A 21742-nucleotide genomic window follows, 5' to 3' on the forward strand; every position below is an offset into this window, starting at 1 on the left:
TGAGGAATATGAATTTTACTCCATGTACTGGAGAGTTGTAGAGGTGTTGAGCACAGTAAGGTAACCAGACTCATTCTTTAGGAAGTTCAACCTGTAAATGCACAACCTGTTTGTGCAAACAGCAAAGAGAAGGTACATTTGAGCAGAGCCAATTTAATTTGGCAAAAAGAGGGGCACCTGGGTGGTTCAGTCTGTTAAGCACCCAACACTTGGTTTCAGGTCAGGTCATGATCTCATGGGTTGTGAGACTGAGCCCCTTGTCAGGCTCTGCACTCAGCAGGGAATCTTCTCAGGAGTTCTCTCCTGCCTCTCAGCCTGACTCACACGAGGTTGCTCTCTCTCTCTCTCTAAAATAAATAAACCTTTTAAAAAATAAAACAATTTGGCAAAAAGAAAGGGAAATCTTAGGGGTATCTGGGAAATGATGAGCCCAAGTGATTGAGTGGCCATCCCAGTGACCAGGAGAAAACTGCCGAGGTGAGCTTGATCTGCACTGACACGACAGGAAAAGCACTTATTTGAAAAATGTGGGCTTGAAATTCATGGTAGAGATACCTCCGGGAGAAATTTTTTTCGAAAAGATTTATTCCCTTTGGGTGGAGGCACTGTGGGGGTAGTACAGAGTACAGAGATTTGGAATGAGGCTTTGCTTTTTTTTTTTTTTTTTTTAAGTAAACTCTACCCTGAGAGTGGGGCTTGAACTCATGACCCCAAGATCAAGAGTCACCCACTCTACTGACTGAGCCAGCTGGGCACCCCCAGGGGGAAATTATTTTAAAAGGCATTCTCACCCATTGATGAATCAGTTTGTTGGACTGAAGGAAACACTTAGAACATTTGTGTTAACAAGAAGCAATCACCTTGATTAAATTAATGTACAGTAATTTTTCATGTTGCTATTTTATTAATGACAAATTCATAAGAAAATGGTGTTTCTAACACACAGCAACTATATTATTAACTTGTTTTTATTAGTGTTACAGGTAGAATTTTTTTTTTACAGATAGAATTTTTAAAAATGTTTTCATGACTTATATTTTAAATACTTGAATGAAATCATCAGCATTTAGCGATGATAAAAAGAAGGAAGCCTGGGCTGCTGGGCAGATTAGTCAGTCAAGCATCTGAATCTACATTTCAGCTCAGGTCATGGTCACACAGTTGTAAGTTCAAGCCCCGGTTTGGGTTCCACACTGGGTATGGAGCCTACTTTAAAAAAGAGAGTGAGAGAGACAGAGAGAGAGAGAGAAGGAAGCTTAGTTGATCTTTTCCTTAAAGGTGGCAGGAGTTTTATGCTCTTCATGTGTCCCAGACCAGCACAAAGGGTGCAGAAATTATTAGCTGCTGTGTACGTGTGTGTATTCTTCTAACTTTTTCATTTGTCTTTCTAGACTCTGGGAATGTCTAGAAAATGCATAACAATGCATTTTGGAAATGCATAAACAATTTCCAAATGTCATGTCATTATATGAGTAAGCACTCTAATTAGAAATTAAGTGACAATAATTTGCTTTATTAAAAAGTTAGCTTTTTAAAAAAGGAATGATTTATTTCCCTATAATACCACTTGAATATGATGCAAAAACCAAAGAACTAATTTTTTTATAGTTGTCAAAATCAGTGTACTTGAAACCCAAACTCCCATCTAGTAATGTGACTTTGTTCATATGATTTTGGGGTCCTGAGTAACTCCCGGGTGAATCCATTTGTTCCAAAGTTTGTCGGTGCTTTAGGAGAACTACTGCCTGAACAATGTACATTTTGCAGCTACAAGGTGCCACTGGGATCTTTAATTCTATTTTATGGAGGAGTAAACTGAGACCTACAGGAAGCTAAATAAATTGCTTGAAATGTCACGACTAGTCACAAGAGCCCAGCCATATCCCTATCCAACATTCTTGCCATCATCATGACACAGGCTTCTGGTCTTCTAGCACTGGGGACACCTCTGGTCCCACTCTGCATGAAACCAGGGCTTGCTGCTTGATCTGGGGCAGGGAGCCTCCCAGAGCCATCAGATGTCCTGCCTCTGGTGATGGGTAGGCATCAGAGCAGAACAAAGTCACTCAAGCTTCACCTGCGGGGGATGCAGGTTTTATTAACCTTGTCACACACTCACACCTCTGGCTGCACGGCTGCAGCTTTCTGCATACAGCCCATCCCACTCCAGTGGGTCCTCCTCCCAGGGCCATGTCTAATAGCAGCAGACTTTGGATGGTTCTGACCGCCTTTCTGGTGCAAATATAATGGCTTTATGTTTAAGCACACATACATGCCACAGGACAGTGAACAGAGATTCCGACTTGTGACAAAGTCAGGCATGTGCTGTCAAACATAGCAGGATGGGTGTGAATTATTAATAGCACCCCTCCCTATGGACCCAGGACCACTTCCTTTCATAGAAGTTCTTTCCTACAGGTTGTTGTACAGCTTCAAAATTCCAGAACTGTCTCTAAACACAGTAACCAGTCTGCTTTCTTTTCCCAAACCACTCTTTCAGGAGGATCTCTGTGTTTCACCTCTATGACATGTGAGGGTCTAAAGGCAGCAGAATGGCCTTTTTTTTCTGTGTTTCTGCTTACAAGAGATGTGAATCAGGGCAGCCAGGTGGCTCAGCGGTTTAGCGCCGCCTTCAGCCCAGGACGAGATCCTGGGGACCCATGATCAAGTCTCAGGTCAGGTTCCAGCATGGAGCCTGCTTCTCCCTCTGCTTGTGTCTCTGCCTCTCTCTCTCTCTGTGTCTCTCATGAATAAATAAATACAATCTTAAAAAAAAAGAGATGTGAATCTCTCCCCTATTCTCAGGGGTCTGGCTGTAACATAAACCACATATAACCTGCCTGAAACTTTCTTCTGCTACGGGAGACAGAAGAGAATCGATGTGTTATTGGATCAGCTTAGATGCTCAAGATGCTGAATTGTCCCCTGAAACCCCAAATTCATATGTTGAAGTCCTAACCCCCAGGACCTAAGAATGTAACTATATTTGGAGATAGGGTCTTTAAAGAGATAATTAAGGTTAAATGAGGTCATGAGGGTAGGGTCTTAATCCAATATGACCAGTGTCCCTATAGGAAGAGGGGGAGACACCAGGGATGCATACACATAGAGAACAAGTCATACAAGGAAGAGAGAGAATGCAGCCACCTGCAAGCCAAGGAGAGAGGCCTCAGGAGAAACCAAACTTGTCAAACTTTGATCTTAGACTTCTAGCCTCCAGAGCTGTGAGAAAATCAATTTCCGTTGTTTAAGCCACCCAGTCTGTGGTGTTTGGGTATGGTAATCCTAGAAAACTCATGCATAGGGTGATCCAGAAAGTAATATGGATCATGACCTTGATTATAAAACTCAGCACCCAAAGGGTGCAAGAAGCTTTGTGCTTTATGTCACTTGACATGAACAAATCTGACCAATTTCCCTGTGGAAGAAGCACAAGCCAAGGTAATCAATCTCACAAGCAACAGGAAGGAAGAATGGTGGCCTCACAGCAAGGTGGATTTCATTTTGGCAGCTGTGGAACAGAGTCATATTTCATGGAGCTCAGTCATATTTCATGGAGCAACCCATATCCAAGATTATCTTGCCCAAGAAAATGTCTGTCCTATCAAATATCCTTAGTCTATACCTTATAGTCCTGGCATATGTAAGAAGAGCTCATTAATTCAAACTTCCTACTTACTTGAATTTTGTGACAAAAATTAGACTAAAGTTTCTCTTTATGCAAAGTATGTGATTTAATGAAGAAATCAATCCATCAACTTCAAGGAAATGGTATATTTACTTAGATTGGCTGGCTTCAAGAACCTTAGAAATATGCATCTGCATGTAAATAATGATTGTACTGAAGTCTGGGGTGTTCATCTCTCTTCCCAGAGCAGCTCCCTGCCTTTCTCTCCTACCCTAGAGAGTGATTCTTAACCCGTGTACTCACTTTGTACGTTGATCTAGAAAAATTAGAAAGATGAATGAAAATCTAATGAACCTACAGGCACAAGAGGACAGGATCAGTATGATTTATTACACTTAAACATCTCCAAATTCAGCAGAAGTACCTAATACATAGCAAGTACTCCCTACATGTCATTTCCATTCCCTTTTCCCAATTAATCTAAACAGTAAGTTTTACTACAGTGATTGATATTGGTGCTGAAGGATCATAAAAGTTCATGAATTATAAAGCTGAAGTGAAATTAGAGACCATCCACTCTGGCTCCTTTAGGCTAAGATGGAGAAACTCCAAGACAGATGAAGTGACTTCTTCATGTTCATTCACCCACCAGTGAACACCTGCTGTGTGGCAAGCTTTGGGCTGATCAAGGAGTTGGTTGTTGACAAAGTCAGGAGTGGGTCACAGGGTGTTGGACCTTGAGCTTCTTCCACCCCAAACCCCAGAGCTGCCCCTGAACCAGTTTTGTTTCAGAAACCATGTGATCTCAGGCATATCTTGCCACCTCTGCCCACAAGTATTTAGGGCTGATTCTCCTTTCTTAAATGTGGTAAAAGAAGATACAGAAAACAAATCCCTAAATGCTGACAGGATTATACACAGAGAAAGGAAGAAAAACGTCTTCAAATGCTCCTCTGGGTGTTTGGGAATGCCTGACTGGCTCTCAATGACACTCGACTTGGAGCAGCATGAGGCAGGGTGGAGCTGTAGGTGACAGGGCCATTGGGAGGCTGTTCACAGAAGGGATTCTGTGATGGGGGTTGTACTGAGCAAGCATGGAGGTGGAGGTGGGGAGGTTGGGAGCAAACTGAGAATGACTCCAAGTTCAGAGACAGAAGGGAGTGCTGCTCTAGGTAGAGGGAATAGGACCAGTGCATATGCCCGGGAGCATCTGTTCAATGTGGAATCTGAAAAGGCTTTAAAAAGTAGAAAGTAGGATGCAAAAATGTGTCATTATTAATAACTTGTAATCCTCCTGTCTAAGAATTTATGTAAATAGGCTATTTTCAGCCTGATTCATTTTTCTTGTAACCTGGCTTCCTCAAGCCTCTCAGAGTGCCTTGAATGCAAACGCAACAACTTTGTTGAACAAGTCAATATTTACCCTTTTATGTGCTTTCTAATTTCAGCTTCGTCATCCAGCTAATATTTTAGCAGGGCCTCGAAACTGGCCATAGGGAAGCCTGAGATGCTTCCTGGGCCTGGCCTGTGAACGGACCAAACATAATATTATATCTGCTAGGCTCACAAATAGTGAGCTCAGTTTACTAGTCCAATTTTTTTTAAAGTGATAGTGATAAATTTATTTAGAAGAACATTTATGAAATCCAAGTAGCAGCAGCAGCGCATGTATGCACATGTAAACACAAATACAAGCATGCACACGTACACACACATATACACACACATACACAGAGTCTTCCCATCTGTTTCATACTTTGGAATATGAGACCTAAAAATTGTCTATCTTGTATAGAGTCCCAGGAACATTTTAAAAGGAAGAAAAATATCAGCTGATAAGGAGATACTTCAACTTTCTCATGGTTATTATTAAAAACTAAATCATGTTTCTTGGCCTATGATAGAATATCTGGTACCAGACTTGTTCTCCTCATATACACCTAAAACTAAGAACAAATTGTCAAAAAATTCAATTAAAAATAGTATTTACAATAATATCACAAACACAAAAGTCTTAGAAATAAATTGATGGAAGATGTACAAGACCTCTACATTAAAAACTAAACAAATGTATGTTTATGGATCAGATAACTCAATATTGTTAATGTGCCCACCTCATACAAATTAATCCATAGATTTAGTGCAATCCTAACCAAATTTCTAGAAGACAAGATGATTCTAATACTTATATGTAAATGCAAAGGGCCAGGAATAGCAAAAACAGTATTTAAAAAAAAGAACAAAGATTAGGTGAGGTACACCATTTAATGCAAAGATTTACCGCAAACTTCATTAAGCAAGACACCATTCTTTTGGCTAAAAATATAGTTATAGATCAATAAAGATGAAAGATATAAACCCACACATATCTGGCCAACTGATATTTGAAAAATGCAGCAACATAGTTTAATGGGAAAGGGGAATCCTTTCGAAATAGGCTTCTGAAACAGCTGAACCTTCAGGTGCCAAAACACACAGACACACACACACACACACACCACCAGAATCTCAGCTCCTGTTTCATGCCACACACAAATCTAATCTAAAATGAGCCACAGACGTAAACATAAAAAGTTAAATTATAAAAATTCTACAAAAACACATAGTACAGAATCTTTATAGCCTTTGGGTGGGCAAAGATTTCTTAAATAAGATACAATAAGCATGCACTGTAAAGGAAAAAGGAAGTGATAAATCTAGCTTCATCAAAACTAAAATATTCTGCTCTTCAAAAGACAGTTAAGAAACTGAAAATGTAAGCCACTGACCAGAAGAAACTATTCACAATACAGACATATGACAAGGGACTAGAATATAAATGCTCTCTCAACTCAATAAGAAGAGAAAAAAAAATAAACCAAAAAAAAATGCGCAACAAGTTTAAATAGATACTTGATAAAAGAAGATATTTCAACTGGCCCAGGAGTACATGAAAAGATAGTAAACATCTTTGCTCATCATGCAAATACAAGAATAACTAGAATTAAAAGACCGACAATACCAAGTGTTGACAAGGATGAGGAGTGGGAGACTCATACATTGTTATGGATGGCAAAATGGTGCAACCACTTGGGTAAACCACTTTGTGGTTTCTTCTAAAGTTAATCATACACTTAGCACAGTACTCAATTACTTCAATCATAGATATTTGCTCAAAAGTAATGAAAATGTATATTCACGAAAAGATTTTGTGTGAATATTCAAAGCAACTTTATCCACAGGAGCTCAAAAGTGGAAATAATCCAAATGTCCACCAACTGGTGAGTAGATAATTGAAGTGTTGCATAGTCAAATGATGGAATACTACTCAACAATAATAAGGAATTAACTGCAGATACACACAACAACATGAATGAATCTAAAACGTTACGCTGAGTGAAAGAAGCCAAATATGAAAAAGTAGATCCAATATGATTCCAAGTATATGAAGTCCTTGATCATGCAAAACTAGCTAATAGCGCTAGAAATGAGATAAGTGTTTGAGGCAAAAGTTATGGGGGGTTGCAGGGAAGAGAATCAAGCACAAAGGGCCATGAGAGAAGTTTCTGGAGTGATGGAAATGTTCTCTATCATACTGAAGTGGTAGTTACTCTTGTGTATACATTTGTCAAAACTCATCAAAGTATCCACTTAAAATGTAAGAACTGTATTGTATGTCAATTACTCTAGAAGAAATTTGAAAATATAAAAATCATAAACAGAAACATGCACAGCACTGTTTAGAAAGGCATTTCACTAAAAAAAAAAAAAAAAAAAAAAAAAAAAGAAAGGCATTTCACTGTTTGGTTGATCGTCTTAATCCTTACCACCACCTTGTGAAGTAAGCATGCTACAGGCTTCTCTTGTGAAAAAGTTACTAAATTATATAGTCTGTTCATGAGCTAGTATCTCTCTGAGCATAGGATTTATCCCAAAACATCTTGGAGGAATGAGAGGAACACCACACTCCCCCACTTACACCAATTATGAAAGCTGCTTAGGATGGAACACCACCTAGATTTTCGGGGGGGGGGGAGTGTGCTCATAATAACAATGGCCATATTGATTTATTATTTAATTATAAGGTCCCGATATGTGCCAGACATTGTGGCAAGCTCTGAGCAAGCAATTCTCAAAACAGTCCCGGGAAGCAGGTATTATGATCTCCATTCACACATGAGGACTTCTTCTTATTCCCTTCCATCTCTCTCTTCCTGGGTCTTGCATTCCTCCTGCAGCCCTGGACTTGACACTATCCATTCCTTGCTTCTGCTTGGATCTGCTGGGTCTACCCAGGCTTTGCCTCAACTCTCTGTCATCAACCTGCCCACATTCCCTGCAGCTGGCTCAGATGAGAAGGACAAGAAGAAGTTTCTGTTCTGATTAAAAACAACAACAACAATAATAAAACAAACAAAAAACCTCAGTGACATAGGCCCCAGGCCTGTCCACTGAATCCCCTCCTGACTGGACCTTAAAGAAGGCAAATCTGACCATATCATGTACTTTTTTTTTTTTTTTTCATGTATTCACTAGAGACACACACACACAGAGGCAGAGACACAGGCAGAGGGAGAAGCAAGCTCCATGCAGGGAGCCCAATACAGGACTCAATCCTAGGACCCCGAGATCATGCCCTGAACCTAAGGCAGACGTTCAACCACTGAGCCACCCAGGCGTCCCCTATCTCATGCTCTTGATTAAAATCTCCTTCATTTTTCCTCAAGATAAGATCCCTAGCATGACCTGCAAAGTCCCACAGGACACAGTTTATAGCAACCTGTCTAATTTCTTCTCTCTCCATTCTGTACCTCCACCTGCCACAACCAGCCCCTACATGTGTCCTCTACTTTCCGGCCAGTACCCACCAGCACTTCCCAAATGTGATGCACTCCCTCTTGCCCCAGGGACTTTGTATATCCTCTTTCTATTTCCTGGAATTCTGGTCTCCCACATCTTCTAATGCCTTTAATGTTCATCTCTTTTATTCTTCATGAGTCAGTTTAGCCATCACTTGGAAAATGATCTCTGATTCCCTGGGGCTATTCAGGATCCATCTTGCCTGCATCCCTGGATCTGTAAGTTTCTATTATAGGCCTGATTACCATCAGTTGGCCTTATTTTTTTCTTTTCCACTAGACTGTGAGCACTAGGAGAGTGCATTTGCACTCTAGGTAGAGGGAGTAGGACCAGTGCATTTGCACTCCTGAATGCCCAGCACCTACCAGGGAGCCTAGCGTATAAGGGGCACTCAGTGAGCACTTGCAGAATGGTTACATGAAAAGAAATCAGGAATGATGAGTGATAACTACATACCTTTAAAGGAGGTTGTAGGCCCTGGAGTAGATATCCCTTAAAGGAAAGGAAATGAAAGGGAGAATTTCAGCAATACATTTTCTGTGAGATTTCCCAAAGGATCCCAGCAAATGGGGCCAACAGCAAGCCAAGACCACCAGACCACCCTGGAAAAGCAAAACCTTCTACTCAGAACTGTGTGGGAACCCCTTCCACCCACATTGTGCCTTCAGCCCACTCAGTCTGGAAATGGAGTGTCACATATTTTGGTCTGTGCTATGCACTGGCCTACTCCAAAGTTGAAGAGAATGGCATTCTCTACGCACAAAGAATGCACCCAGACCCGCTGATTAGGAATGCATTTTGAAACCAAAAAGTTTGGGAAGAGTTAAGCAGCCTGGAAGCTTTTAGAAATCTTTAGCAAATGGGATTCAGCACAAAGACCTCCCAGGACGTAGAACTTGTCCCAGACAGGAATCAAAGCTGTCCCAGATCTGGTAAAGATTTCTAGGGGCTTAAGTAATTACCAAAGATCTATTTGCGGCAGGTCCCCAAGGTGGATACTAAGACTCCTAGGGTCTGCTCTCATACGAGACCTACAAATGCAGGCTTCTTTGCGCCAGCAGATGGGCAAGTTTTGACAAATATAGGTTGGGTTGAAAGAGTACCACTGGATCCTTGAGATACAGTTGAATAGAAAGACTGCAAAACCCATTTCTGGCCCGGTCATTATATGGATAGATCACTCGTAACTGTCTCCTACAAGCTCTATTTCTTCATCTCAAAAATGCAGACCCACTGACACAATTTCCAGGGGGCCAGCAGTCAGGACATGGATCTGACAATGAGCTGATATGACACAGCACTTGACAGGGGGACAGGGTGGTCTCTGGGATTCAACCTGGACCCTATCACTCAGGTGACTGTGAGCCTCACTTTCCGCATCTGTAAAATGGGAATAATGAGAAGACACGTAAGGGTAAATATACAGTAGAATTAGAATTTAATATAGAATCCTTGTAAGTCTTGGGACACAGTAGAATCAGTGAGTTTCAACTACCATTAATGACATGGGGCTCTCCTTGACAATCTGAGGTGCAGAGTAGCCAGGGGATGGATCAGAACACAATCTTTTCTCAAGTGGCTCCCTTCCCAACATTGTAAAAGAACTCTGTAGCTCAACTATCTGATGCCCACTAATTTGGATTTGTTTTCTGTGTCAATCGACATATATTTACCAAGATTCCTTGCCCACCCAGTGCTCAGCTCCGAGGCTACAAAGATGAAGGAGGAATGGTCCCTCCTTCATTCCGTTTTCTTAAACTCATGGATGAGTGGGAGAGCCAGATCCAAACGGATGTCCTGGCAGAACAAGATCCATCTCAGTACAGTGTGATAAGTGAAAGAAGGAGGTAGGGTTTCTGTGAGTGCACAGAACGGGGGCCACAAGTGTGTGGGAGGCTTCCTAAATGGCCGAGATTCAGGGGGAGTCACAAAAGAATGAGAGGGCTGAGTTCACCAGCTGAAGAAGGGAAGAGAAGCATGTTCAAAGCAGGAAGGCCAGCCCTGACAAAGGCCCAGCGATGTCACATTCTTTGGGAACTGTTGGAATGACCCAGAGATATGAGAGTAATTCATCTCAGCTAGAGGCCAGGGTATGAGGACTCTGATGAAACTGGAGCTTGATGTAAGTAGAAAAGATCTCAGGGAAATCCCAGGGGCTGAATTCAGGTATCTCCACCTCATCCTGCCCTTTTGAGTAGGATTCTTGTTCACTGTGGGTCCTGTCCTGTGCACTGTAGGATATTTACCAGTATCCAGGGGCCTGTACCCTCTGAGTCCCAGTAGCATAGACACCTCTCCTTCCACATTGTGATGACCAACAATGTCTCTTGACCTTGTCAAATGTCCCTCAAGGGTCAAAATCTCTTGATTGAGAACCAGCGGATTAAACTAAGGATTTTGGACTTAATGCTGGCTTAGAGGTTCCTAAAGTAAGACCAAATGTAAAATTTAATTTCAATTGTTTCAATTAGAAAGAGTACAAGACAGCCAACTTGGCTTTTGTGACCATCTAGGAAAGAGATTATAAATGACACAGAAATGCTAAAGAGGGGGTGTTCTCTAGATATAGATATAAACATAGATATATAGAGTTTATACATCTCTCTCTATATATATACTCTGTGTATAGATATATGCATATATGCTAATCATATACTAATATATACTAATGCTAGTATGTATATACATAGTATAGAGTATGTGCGATACTAATCATACACTAAGATATATAACTCCCACACACTAATTGACCCCATGGGAAAATAGAGGGAGGCTAAGAGAGAATGGGAAAATAGAGGGAGGCTAAGAGAGAATGGGGTGATGAGTCTTTACCTCTCCAAGGACAAATATGAAAACTTTTTTTTGAATTGTTCATAACCCTCCAGAAAAATTATGAACGCCACCACCTCACTTTAAAATTAATAACACAATTTCACAATCACATTAGCTCATGAAATTCACACAACAGGTGCGCAGATTTGGGCTTTATAATCCTCACCTTACTAATGGAGAACCTGAGGTTTAGAGAGTCAGTTTACCCAGAATCACACCACCCGTAGACTGTGGAGTGTGGACTCACTTCTTGAATCCAAATCCCGTTCTCTTCCCCCTCCCCCCCCCGCCCCCCCCGTATCACAAAAGATGTTTCACAACATCAGGCTTATGGTATTCCGACTTGTTGCAATCAGATTTGGGGCATTTTAATACGAATTCCCGTCTAGCTTTTCAAACAATACATCTCCAAACAGATGATCTCATAAAAATACATAGAGAAAAGAACCACAAAACGTTCTGGAAAGTTTTGTATGCCTTTTTTTTTCTTTTTCCTTTTAATTTTTGGTATGTGCTTTCTTTCTTTTCTCCCCTCTTTCTTATGGTGTTAATTAAGGATGTGCTGTCCCTTTTGTACTCAGCTCAGGCTCTTATAACTTGAGCTTGTCAGCCTTAACCGAAGTACTCATCCCAGACCCACGCTATTCCCCGGGAACTCCTCAGGTTTCTGTGAGTGTGACGCCTGGAGTCCATGTGCCACAACCAGGCCACTGAGGGGCAGAGAGAATCAAGCCCTTTGCTTAATTTGTTTGATTTGCTCTGTTGCTGACAAATTTTTCTGCTTCAGGATTAGAAACAGAAAAAAAAAAAAAAAAAAGTGTTCCTTTTTTTTTTTTTTTTTTCCTGCATGGTGCAAAGCTTACAGCTGATAAATCTGTCTAAATGTTGTTAACAGGTCAAGTGCACCTGGGGGCCAAACATGATTTCGCCAGACCCATGAAGAATGTGTGCATTTTCCCCAGTTGTGCCCACACATCATTTGTTACACTGTTTGAAAGGCTTGGCCAGTGGCTGTACTCAGCTTCACTCCCACCTCAAGTTACAGAGCTTGTTCCACTTACAGAGTTTTCCAACTATTGCAGGGGAGAAAAAAAAAAAAAAAAAAAAAACCTTTGCAAGAGGAACATCGGCATTGTTCTGTACCCTGGGAAAGACACAGAAGAGCTCCAGAATGTTAAGTGTGCAGTGGCTCTATTCTTTCCATTTAGGTTTGTTTGAGGATTGCATTAAAAGTCAGAGGGAAAAAAAGAGAAAAAAAAAGTCAGAGGGAGAATTTGGCCACTGGAGGTGAAAAGAAATCAGTATTTATCCAGAGCTTTCCATAAGCTAAGCCTTACACTAATCTTTGCCTGCTCATCTCATTAATTGTCACCACCATCCTGTGAGACATTATCCCTTTTTCCTCAAGTTCTAAAAGGAAACTCAGAGGCCCAGAGACTATAACAGACTTGCCCAAGACCACTCTGCCAAGGAAGATAGAAATAACAATATTTCTCACTCTTTCAGGTGCTTGATGAATGCTTTTGGCAAGCCCTGTACTGGGCACTGAAGACACATCTGTGAACACTGAAGACACATCTGTGAACAAAACAGATAAAGACCTCTGTCCTCGTGGAGCAACCATTCTTGATGGGGAACAGATCATGAACATGGTAAAGGTTTAAAGTATCTCGTGTGTTCAAGACAGCAAAGACCCCAGGAGTCACCGAGGCTGTTCACCAAATAGTTCCTGTGCTCTGCTTTCCGTGTGTCTGGCTCTCCCAAATGAGTGACGAGAGGCTCCACTTCTGGCTGGAGCAGCTCACTGCTAGTGTGAGACTCTCCAGGACACGCTCTGTCCCCTCGCATGGTGAGAGGCAAGGTTTCAGGGGATGATCATTCCACCAGCCTGCATCCCAGGTAAGAACTCAAGGGTCCAGTGCAGGAAAGAGGGGGACGGCTGTTTGGAGGTGAGAGGTTTAACTGCAGGTGCAAGTGGTGGACGTTTAATTAGGAATAACGCAGTAAGGGGAACTCTGAGGCCCTGCCCTGGAGTTCAAACCCAACATGCAAGCAGCCTAGAGCCTAGAGCCTACGAGTCGCGTCCCATTGTGCAAGGAGCGTGGTGGAGCACATGAACTGTGGAAGGTGACTCAGGCAGACATGGGTTCAAATCTCAGCTGTACCAGGAACCAGTTAAACAAAAAAATCTTGGCTTGGAAATACTTAATATTTGAACAGCAGTTTACTTGCCAATGCAAGTAACAGTCTTGCTTGATAGCGTTGTTGTAGGAAGGGCCAAATAACGTGGAGGATGTGAAGTCCAAGTGTTTGGTCCCGTGTTCATTGACTATCAGTGTCCCCACAGTCCCTCCGTCTCCCCAGCCCCAGTGGCCTTCTTTGGGCCTCCACTCCTGAGAATTAGAAGTTGTGTGTCGTCCGCCACAGGCTACAGACATGACTTTTTCTCCGTTGGCTGTAATTAGACTGGCTTTCCTTTTAAGAGCCTGGTTCTTGTATTCCTCACTTGGGTTTCTTTGTTTTGTTTTGTTTGTGTGCTTTTTTTTTTTTTTTTTTTTGCCTCTTTTCATTTGTCTTCAAAAAATCATTTATGTATCCGCTGTTTAACATTCCAAAGACTAAACACTGATTCTCACTTCCTATGGCAGCTGCTATAGCTCCTTCTCCTCTTCTCTTGGCTTCTCTTTCAAAAAAAAAAAAAAAGTGAAGAGCACAACTTCCTAGCTCCCCTGCAGTGGTCTCCATACTGTGCATCATCCTCTCCTCTCTTAGGACTCTGTCTGTTGATTGAAACATATAATTGGATTAAGCAGGTTTATGTCTCTGTTTCCTGTATAATTTGTGTCCTTCACCACACATCAGTAAGGGGGGGGGGGGGCGAAGGGAAGCGTCTTCCTTGTTCACAGAGAAAAATCAATTATCCTTCTTCTAAAATGAAATCATATGTATTTATTTGGTGGGAAGTCTTCAAAGAAACCAAAAGGATCCTTCTAAAATATTCAGGCCATCTTCACAAAGCCCCCCACTCCTGACCCGAGTCTGGCTTAATGTTTTATTATCTAAAAGTTTATTGGTTACCTGCTGGGCACTAGATATCAAAATATAAACAAGAAGTGGTCTCTCTCCCTAAGAAGTTCACCGTCTGAGAGAGAAGTAGACATGACTCATTACAGTACACGGTGATTCATACAGTATAAGAGTGCGGCGGTCAGAGGTGGCCCAGGGGAAGGTGTGATTAATGCAGTGGTGTTTGGGGCAGGAGTGGCGGGTCAGAGGGGACAGTGAGGTGGGGCATAAGGTTGGAGAGATCGGCCAGACCAGGTCATAAAGAGCTCCCATTTATGGGGGGAAAAGTTTAGACTTTTCTTGTTTCTCCAAGGGAAGAATGGATGAGAAGATTGTGGATATAGAGGTGGATACTGTAGTGAATCTAGATTGGTTCTAATCCCAAAAGGGAAAGAGGAGAAGATGGAATTAATTAGACTCTGTGCCGGGAAGTTAAATTACTTCAATTACTTCGTTTGAATCTCAGAATGCCCCAGCATGCACCTGCTTGGCCACAAGTTATTTGTATTCCCGTTGTATGCATGAGAAGATGAAGGTTCAGAAGCATTTGCCCTGCACCTGCCCGATGGACTGAGAGACTTGGCAAAGCTCTTCTGAGTGCTGGTTGGGAATCCAAAACGAGATGTCCTCACCGCATGGGTTTTCTTCCACTAATTTGTCCACTCCAGGGGCTTTCATGATTATGGTTTCTTAAATCTGATGGAAGCTAGATGAACCAGTGATAGCGGGAAAGATAAATACCCAGGCAACTGCACAATCGCCAAGGAAGGCAGATTTCCCAATGAAGATGTCAAGGCCTCTGAAACAGCTTTGCTGTTTGGAACTTTGAAACAATGGAACCCATTGTTTGGAACTTCAACACGGACCCACAAAAGGAGCTTAGACCCCAAAACATCACAACTGGATGAACAGCGCTTGCATAGAAAACATGTGGCCTTCACAAAGCTTTGCCTCAGGATGTGGAGAAGCACTTCTTGGGGGCCCAACGGGAGCCATCTCATCATCACCAACCAGCCCGGGCATGTTTGTCACATCTCCCTCTGACAAGAGGAGATGGATGGTGGCCCTAGGCACTCCACACAGCTCCCACTAGCAGGCTTCCTCCCTGGGGTAGGCTACCTGGAAAAGGAAATCTCCACCCTTGCTACTGTGGGGTCAATCAAGAGGAGTTGACCACTAAATTTAAGGAGTCCTTGTCTCAAGCCCACATCCTCCAAAAGGATGAGGATTTTTATTTTGCAGCAGTGTGGTGGTTTGCAGGCTTATGAAGACCTACCACCAGGTGACATTGGTCAACAGAGGGCCAATAACTGACCGGCACCTGGGTGGCTCAATGGTTGAGCATCTGCCTTCAGCTCAGGTCGTGATCCTGGGGTCCTGGGATCGAGTCCTCCATCAGGCTCCCTACAGGGAGCCTGCTTCTCCCTCTGCCTGTGTCTCTTCCTTTCTCTCTCTGTCTCTCACGAATGGATTAAAAAACAAAAAGGCCAATAACAACAGACCTTTGGGCTGTTGGGCAGGACAATGGCCACTGGAGCAAGCACCTGGTTCCCCAGAAACAAGTCCAAGCCATCGGCTCCGGATTACATGTGGGATAAGGAGCTGCCAGGCTGGCTGACAACGTGAAGAAACTCAGATATGTGGCCAAACACTTCATCTGTTTGGAGGGTAGGCTTCCAAGAAGGGAGGACGTAGCTCGAGGTAGGATGTGAGGGGTTGGGGGGTGGGGAGGGTGGCCTGTCGATCCTCCTCAGGTCAGCCTCAATCAGGCCCAGTTTTATCAGATGGGATGCAGCTCCACCTCTTTGTCTTGTTTCCTTGAAATGTACTGCCCAAGATTAGCAATTCTTGCTTCCATCATGTTGCGACACAACTGATTCTTTGGCTCAAGTTTTGAAAAGCAGGCGTTCCGTGGGTTGCCTGGCACACTCGGGGCCCCTGCAGACCCCTAAAAACCCTTCAGGACAGATGAAGCAGATAATACCAATGACCTCTCATCTGACAAGTGAGGCCTCTGACAAGGGGACAGCTTTTCCCAGCCCATGGGGGAGACCACCTGCCCAATCTGCTCAATTTTCTCCCAGAATGTCCTGCGGGATTGAACAGCGTGGCCCTGGTTCTCGCTGCCACACGCTTGCTCGCCGCAGTGTTAAATCCAAATGACTCTCTCCTCTCTCAAAGTGCTGTAGGGCAATAGTTTCATCATGCAGAGGAACTCCATCAAATTTAGATTTTATTTATAAGATGAAAGGTCCCCTTTGTGTGCAGGCAAAATGGGAATAGGCTACAAGTCAAGACCATCTTCCTGAACCCTTATTATTTTATTTATTTTTCTTTTTTTGGTCTATCTCAGCGCAATGCTGTGTGTCTAAAAAGATCCAAAGAGTCATCACTATTATTGCTATATTTGTTGTTATAATTCTTCTGATTGCTTGCTTGCTTGATTGGTGGTAGTGCTGATTGTCTCGGGCTCACTCTCAAGCTCTCCATTCCTCATTGAAGCGTTCGTTTTTTCTGACTTCTTTACCCAGACCTTATAATGACAAGAGATTGACCATCTACTTGGCCCTGCTCTGCCTCCCTCCCCTCCCTGATCGTTTTTCCTCACTATGGAAGTCAGAAAGTCACACACACGCAGGCTTTATCCATTTCCTATGGTTGTAAAACTTCATGGCTCTAGAATTTCTATCTAACTATAAAATGCTCTGATTCAAAATTCTCTGTGCCTCTCTGTCAGTGCCAAGCAGCATTTCTGCTATCAGATAATTTAGGACAAAAATAATATCTGCACACATTATTCCTTTTCCCTCTACATTCAAAATGAAGACAGCTGTATTGGGTCCCTAAGAGGCCCTCATTGCTGGAGGGACCATAAAGTGGGGCTGCTCACAGCCAACTCTTCTGCCCTTCATCACAATGGCCTTGGGAGTTGAGGGTTGCCCCAGGGCAGGCTCCTCCATCTTTACAGATCCCCCGACTGTCAGAAACCTAAGGAAACTTCCCTAGCACCACCCTCAGTGGTGGTACCAATGAGTTCTAGTGATGTCTGTGCTGTTGTGTCTCAATTTGTTTAATACGATACTTCTGAGCTGGTTTTGCTTGTAAAATACAGCACATTCGTCAGTAAGTCTGACTTTAAAATCTCATTAAGAATTCTATGGTGAATGATGTATATACAACTGATGGTCTGTCCTTGGGGCCTATTTGACTTAACATGGTTTTTCCTGTGGCTATTTCATAATATTTTTGATTTGTGAAGAGAGTTTGGGGAATTCTTCTGTGTACATATTGCCATTGTTCTCTTTTGACAATAAAATCAATATGATGTCAAAGAGTCAGAAAATAGGATTTATAATCCTATTTGCCTCTTGGCAAAGTAAATGAAAGAATATTTGTTGTGATTTCTTCATCAGTATAATTTCGGTGGGAAATGGATTGGTTTGAAATAGATTGTTAAAAAAAAAAAAAAGAAATAGATTGTTAAATTATTTACTCAAGAAATACAGCCGGTGATAACAATGAAGACTCTAGTCTAATTTCAATCTGATAAGGAAGCCTGAGCAGATACCCAGTTTGTTTGCAGGGCTATCTTTCTCCTTTTCATTCTACAAGTTAAAAAGAACAGAGGGCGTAGTAGGGTCAGGACTTCACCCAGGACGCACGGGAGGTTGACAGCTGGGCTGCAGTGAGAAGTGAGACCTGCGGACTCCCCGGGCAGAACGTGTCCACCCTTTCTGGGGCTCCTTCCTAGCTCAGGACCATTCTCTTTTCCTATTCCATGCCGGGCACCACTAAACCCTTTCTCTTGCATTGTACTAAATGGCTGATGAGGGAGGCTCAAAGTAACATAGAGAACCATAGTTTCACATCCCTGTGTACACATATTTTTGCCATGTCCTCGTGGGAACTGGATCTTTTAAAGTACGGTATGAGAGAGCAAATCTGCTCAGTTGAAGAGCAACGTGGTACACTAAGAAGAGTTCGGGTTTTGAAATCAGACCACTTTGGGTTTTTAACCTGATTCTATCTATCTCTAACCAGTCGAACGGTCTTGACCACATCACAGAGCCTCTCCGAGTGTGGTATCTGGACCATGGAGATGTCCCATGTACATGTTGCGACAGCCTGTGCCAGGCAAGATAGCAGACAGATCATATCTGAACATTCAGAATACAGAAGTGGCTACAAAAGTTCCCAAATGTGGGGGTGTTTTAAGGTAAAAAATATTCACATGCTACTCCAATATCCCATGGGTACATGCAATCTGTAATATTGGTTCAATCTACAGATAGTTCTTGGGACATGTATACATTTCTCAAATCTTGTCCTAACTCTGCAGGTAAACCTACCCTGCCTTCCACGACAATAATCCCCCTTTTGGCTCTCAGGATAATCCCCATCTGGCAAATACCTGATTAGTCAAGACCCATATCACATATTTGCACTTTCTGTAAAGACATGCCAAATACAGGATATGTAGTATCAGAAAATATAATTTTCTATACAAAAAAATATATTATCTTCTATTATAATAGAAGAATAAAAGGACACTTTTAATAGATGAGGAAATCCATTTTCTTAGAAATTATAAATTTAGAAAAGGTATTTATCTTTTAGTTGTTAAGAAAGTAAAGTTAACAAAATAAGCTTTTTATCAGTCTATTACTTAAATGTATCTTTTGAAATGTAAAAACTGTACTGTTTTTGTATATTCTTTTTCTAAGACTTTCAGATTAACTTCCACTAATTTTTTTTAATAATTTTTTTAAGATTTATTTATTTATTTATTTATTTATTTATTTATTTATTTATGATAGACACAGAGAGAGAGAGAGAGGCAGAGACACAGGCAGAGGGAGAAGCAGGCTCCATACACCAGGAGCCCGATGTGGGATTCGATCCCGGGTCTCCAGGATCATGCCCTGGGCCAAAGGCAGGCGCCAAACCACTGAGCCACCCAGGGATCCCAACTTCCACTAATTTTTGTAACATTCTCATCAGGAAAGACAAAGACAATTGTAACTGGATCTACTCAGATGAGGCATAAAAAAACAAGTTATGTTTGTTTGACTGGCCTAGAGAGTCAACAATAGCTAGAACACTCTGAAGCAGGCAATACGCAGGCACATCATGATTCCTCTGCCCTTTGGCCCTTCACCATCCACAATCATGAAGAGGACTGGAGGTCACAGTGGTATCATCCTTCAGTCCAGGATCTGACCCAAAACAAGGGTCCTATGAAATAAGTCTGATGAAAGTCTCCAGTAACCTAACTGGGTTCCTCTCTGCCACCACTTTTTGTGTGGACCCAACCCTTCCCCCCAAATCTTCATAGACATCAGGGTTTAATTTCAAGGTTTCTAGTCACTACTTCATTGTTTTTCTAGAGTCAACCATATGAAGCTCCATCCAATTTCCTTGTCACTTCTAAGTTATACCAAGTGAGTCTTTACTGCTGAATGACAATTATATTAAATGGAAACAGTCTGTACATACAATGATTTGATGTGAATAAATAGGCCACTTTCCCTGATGTTGTGGGTCTCTGGGTATGCTAATGTCTTTGGGACAGGAAAGGTGTATTGAATGAATGTGCTTGCCCATGTGAATTCCCATGTCAAGACCCATACTGCCTAACGCCAGTTCTCAGAGAGAATTCTCCACTGCCAATCTCAAATTGCATATTGTTAATGCATGCCATTAAGATTAATCTTTGCTTTAGCTGTCAGTTCTTATTTACAGACCCTAATTTTCTTTGCTGCAGTTAACTCTAGCTATGAAATCTTCCCTGATTCTGAGGCCCTTGTGCCACCTTAAATTCACTAGCCTTAATTTGAGGATGGAATGTGTATGGAGGGGATTAAGACCCATCTGAATTCACATTCAGTTAATACAGATGAAACCTCCCTATCTTGTAGATTCTTCAAAAGAGTAGTAATATGGTGCTCCCCAAGTTTTATCACACAAAAAAATTACCATGTTCTCGGTCAAACTTGGATGACCCAAGGGAAGGAAACTACCACTTATAGAATACCTACCATAGATGAACATCGTGTGTGCCCACAACTTTATATACATTAACTCATTAACAACAACCCTATGAAGAAGTTTTCTCCAAATTACAAATAAGGAACATAAATCTTAGAGAGATAAAGTAACTTCCCCAAGTCAAAAAGCTTTTTAAGCATAGTGGTTAATATTTTCTTAAAAAGTAGGGTTGGCATATCAGTTCTACCAGTGCTTTTGTCACTAGAACACACAGAACTAGAAATTAAGAGCCTCCAATTTCACTTTCCCAATTAATTAATGCTAATAAGAATTATGTTCTATGAGTTAACATTATTTAGCACATAATGCAAAATAGTTGTATCTCAGATTTAGATCATATCTAATTCCAAAGGATGTAAAAAGAATTAGGGAACTGATTTATAGGGATCCACATACTTTTTCTTGTCTCAGGACTGATTCTTCATGCACCGCATAGGTCACTCCCACCAAAAAGCTTATTGTGGGTAAGAACTTTCAATAGGATACCCCAGGATCTATTATACTAATTCTATTTTCTAAAGAACCTGTGGCTCCATACACTTAGTGCAAAGAGACATTCCTAAGGTTGAGTCCTAAGGAAATCCACAGGTGACCACTTAACTGTCAGTCACAAATATGACTCCTCCTCCTTCTCCTCCTCATGGGGAACAGCAGTTTGTTTGTTCTTCGCACAGTTTGCACGGGACTGGAGTGACTGATAGCAGAGCTGTCTCTTTTGAAGCCACGGATAGGTAGAGTTAAAGACACCAAAACAAACTCAAACTCTGTTCTTGCAGGGTATAGTGATATGGTTAGTGCTTGTGGGAAAGAATCAAAGAAACACATTAAAAAGGGAAGAAGACATAGCAGCCTCACCAGATAAACTTCTTGAAGAAACCAAATCCAACCTCTGCTTAAAAAGGTAAGGCTGAGCACACATGTTTACCCACATCCCCTCCTTCCCAAAAGTCTACTTCAATGCCATGAGGCACTATAACGTGTTATTATTGTTTGTTCATCTGACTGCCTGTTTGTTTGCTTTAAAACATAAATACACAGGGCCAAAGATGACAGAGGAGCTAGAGCAAGAACCTGTGGGAAGGTGGAAAGTAACTGGATGACTAGTCATAGATGAGCAGAACCCTAACTTGAAGAAAGATGTAACTTCAAAACAATGAGAATAAAGAGGATCCTACAGATTTGCAGAGAAGAAATACAGCTTTCATTCAAAAGTTTAAAGGTGAGACTGGCATCATAGTTCCTAACACAAATCTCAGAACCGAAACAAAATTGAGCAATGCCTTCAGAATTCCAAGGAGTATTATTTCCCACCCAGAAGACTGTGCCCAA

General features: G+C 41.9%; 1 long non-coding RNA gene across 9 annotated transcripts in view; it reads right to left on the reverse strand.

The window, feature by feature from the left end:
- Nucleotides 1–21742, reverse strand: part of LOC140641833 (uncharacterized) — a 63918-nt gene that overhangs the window by 34118 nt on the left and 8058 nt on the right. For 7 of the 9 annotated variants that reach the window (XR_012038441.1, XR_012038439.1, XR_012038442.1 and 4 more), the window contains exon 2: nt 8924–8959. This is a non-coding gene — a long non-coding RNA (uncharacterized lncRNA). Of the gene's footprint in view, nt 1–8923; nt 8960–12797; nt 13813–21742 lie in introns of those variants that run through there. The other 2 variants (XR_012038438.1, XR_012038443.1) reach the window with 2 other exon arrangements.

The sequence above is a fragment of the Canis lupus genome, chromosome 10 (genome assembly GCF_048164855.1).
Source record: "Canis lupus baileyi chromosome 10, mCanLup2.hap1, whole genome shotgun sequence".
In the NCBI taxonomy this organism is placed as follows: domain Eukaryota; kingdom Metazoa; phylum Chordata; class Mammalia; order Carnivora; family Canidae; genus Canis; species Canis lupus.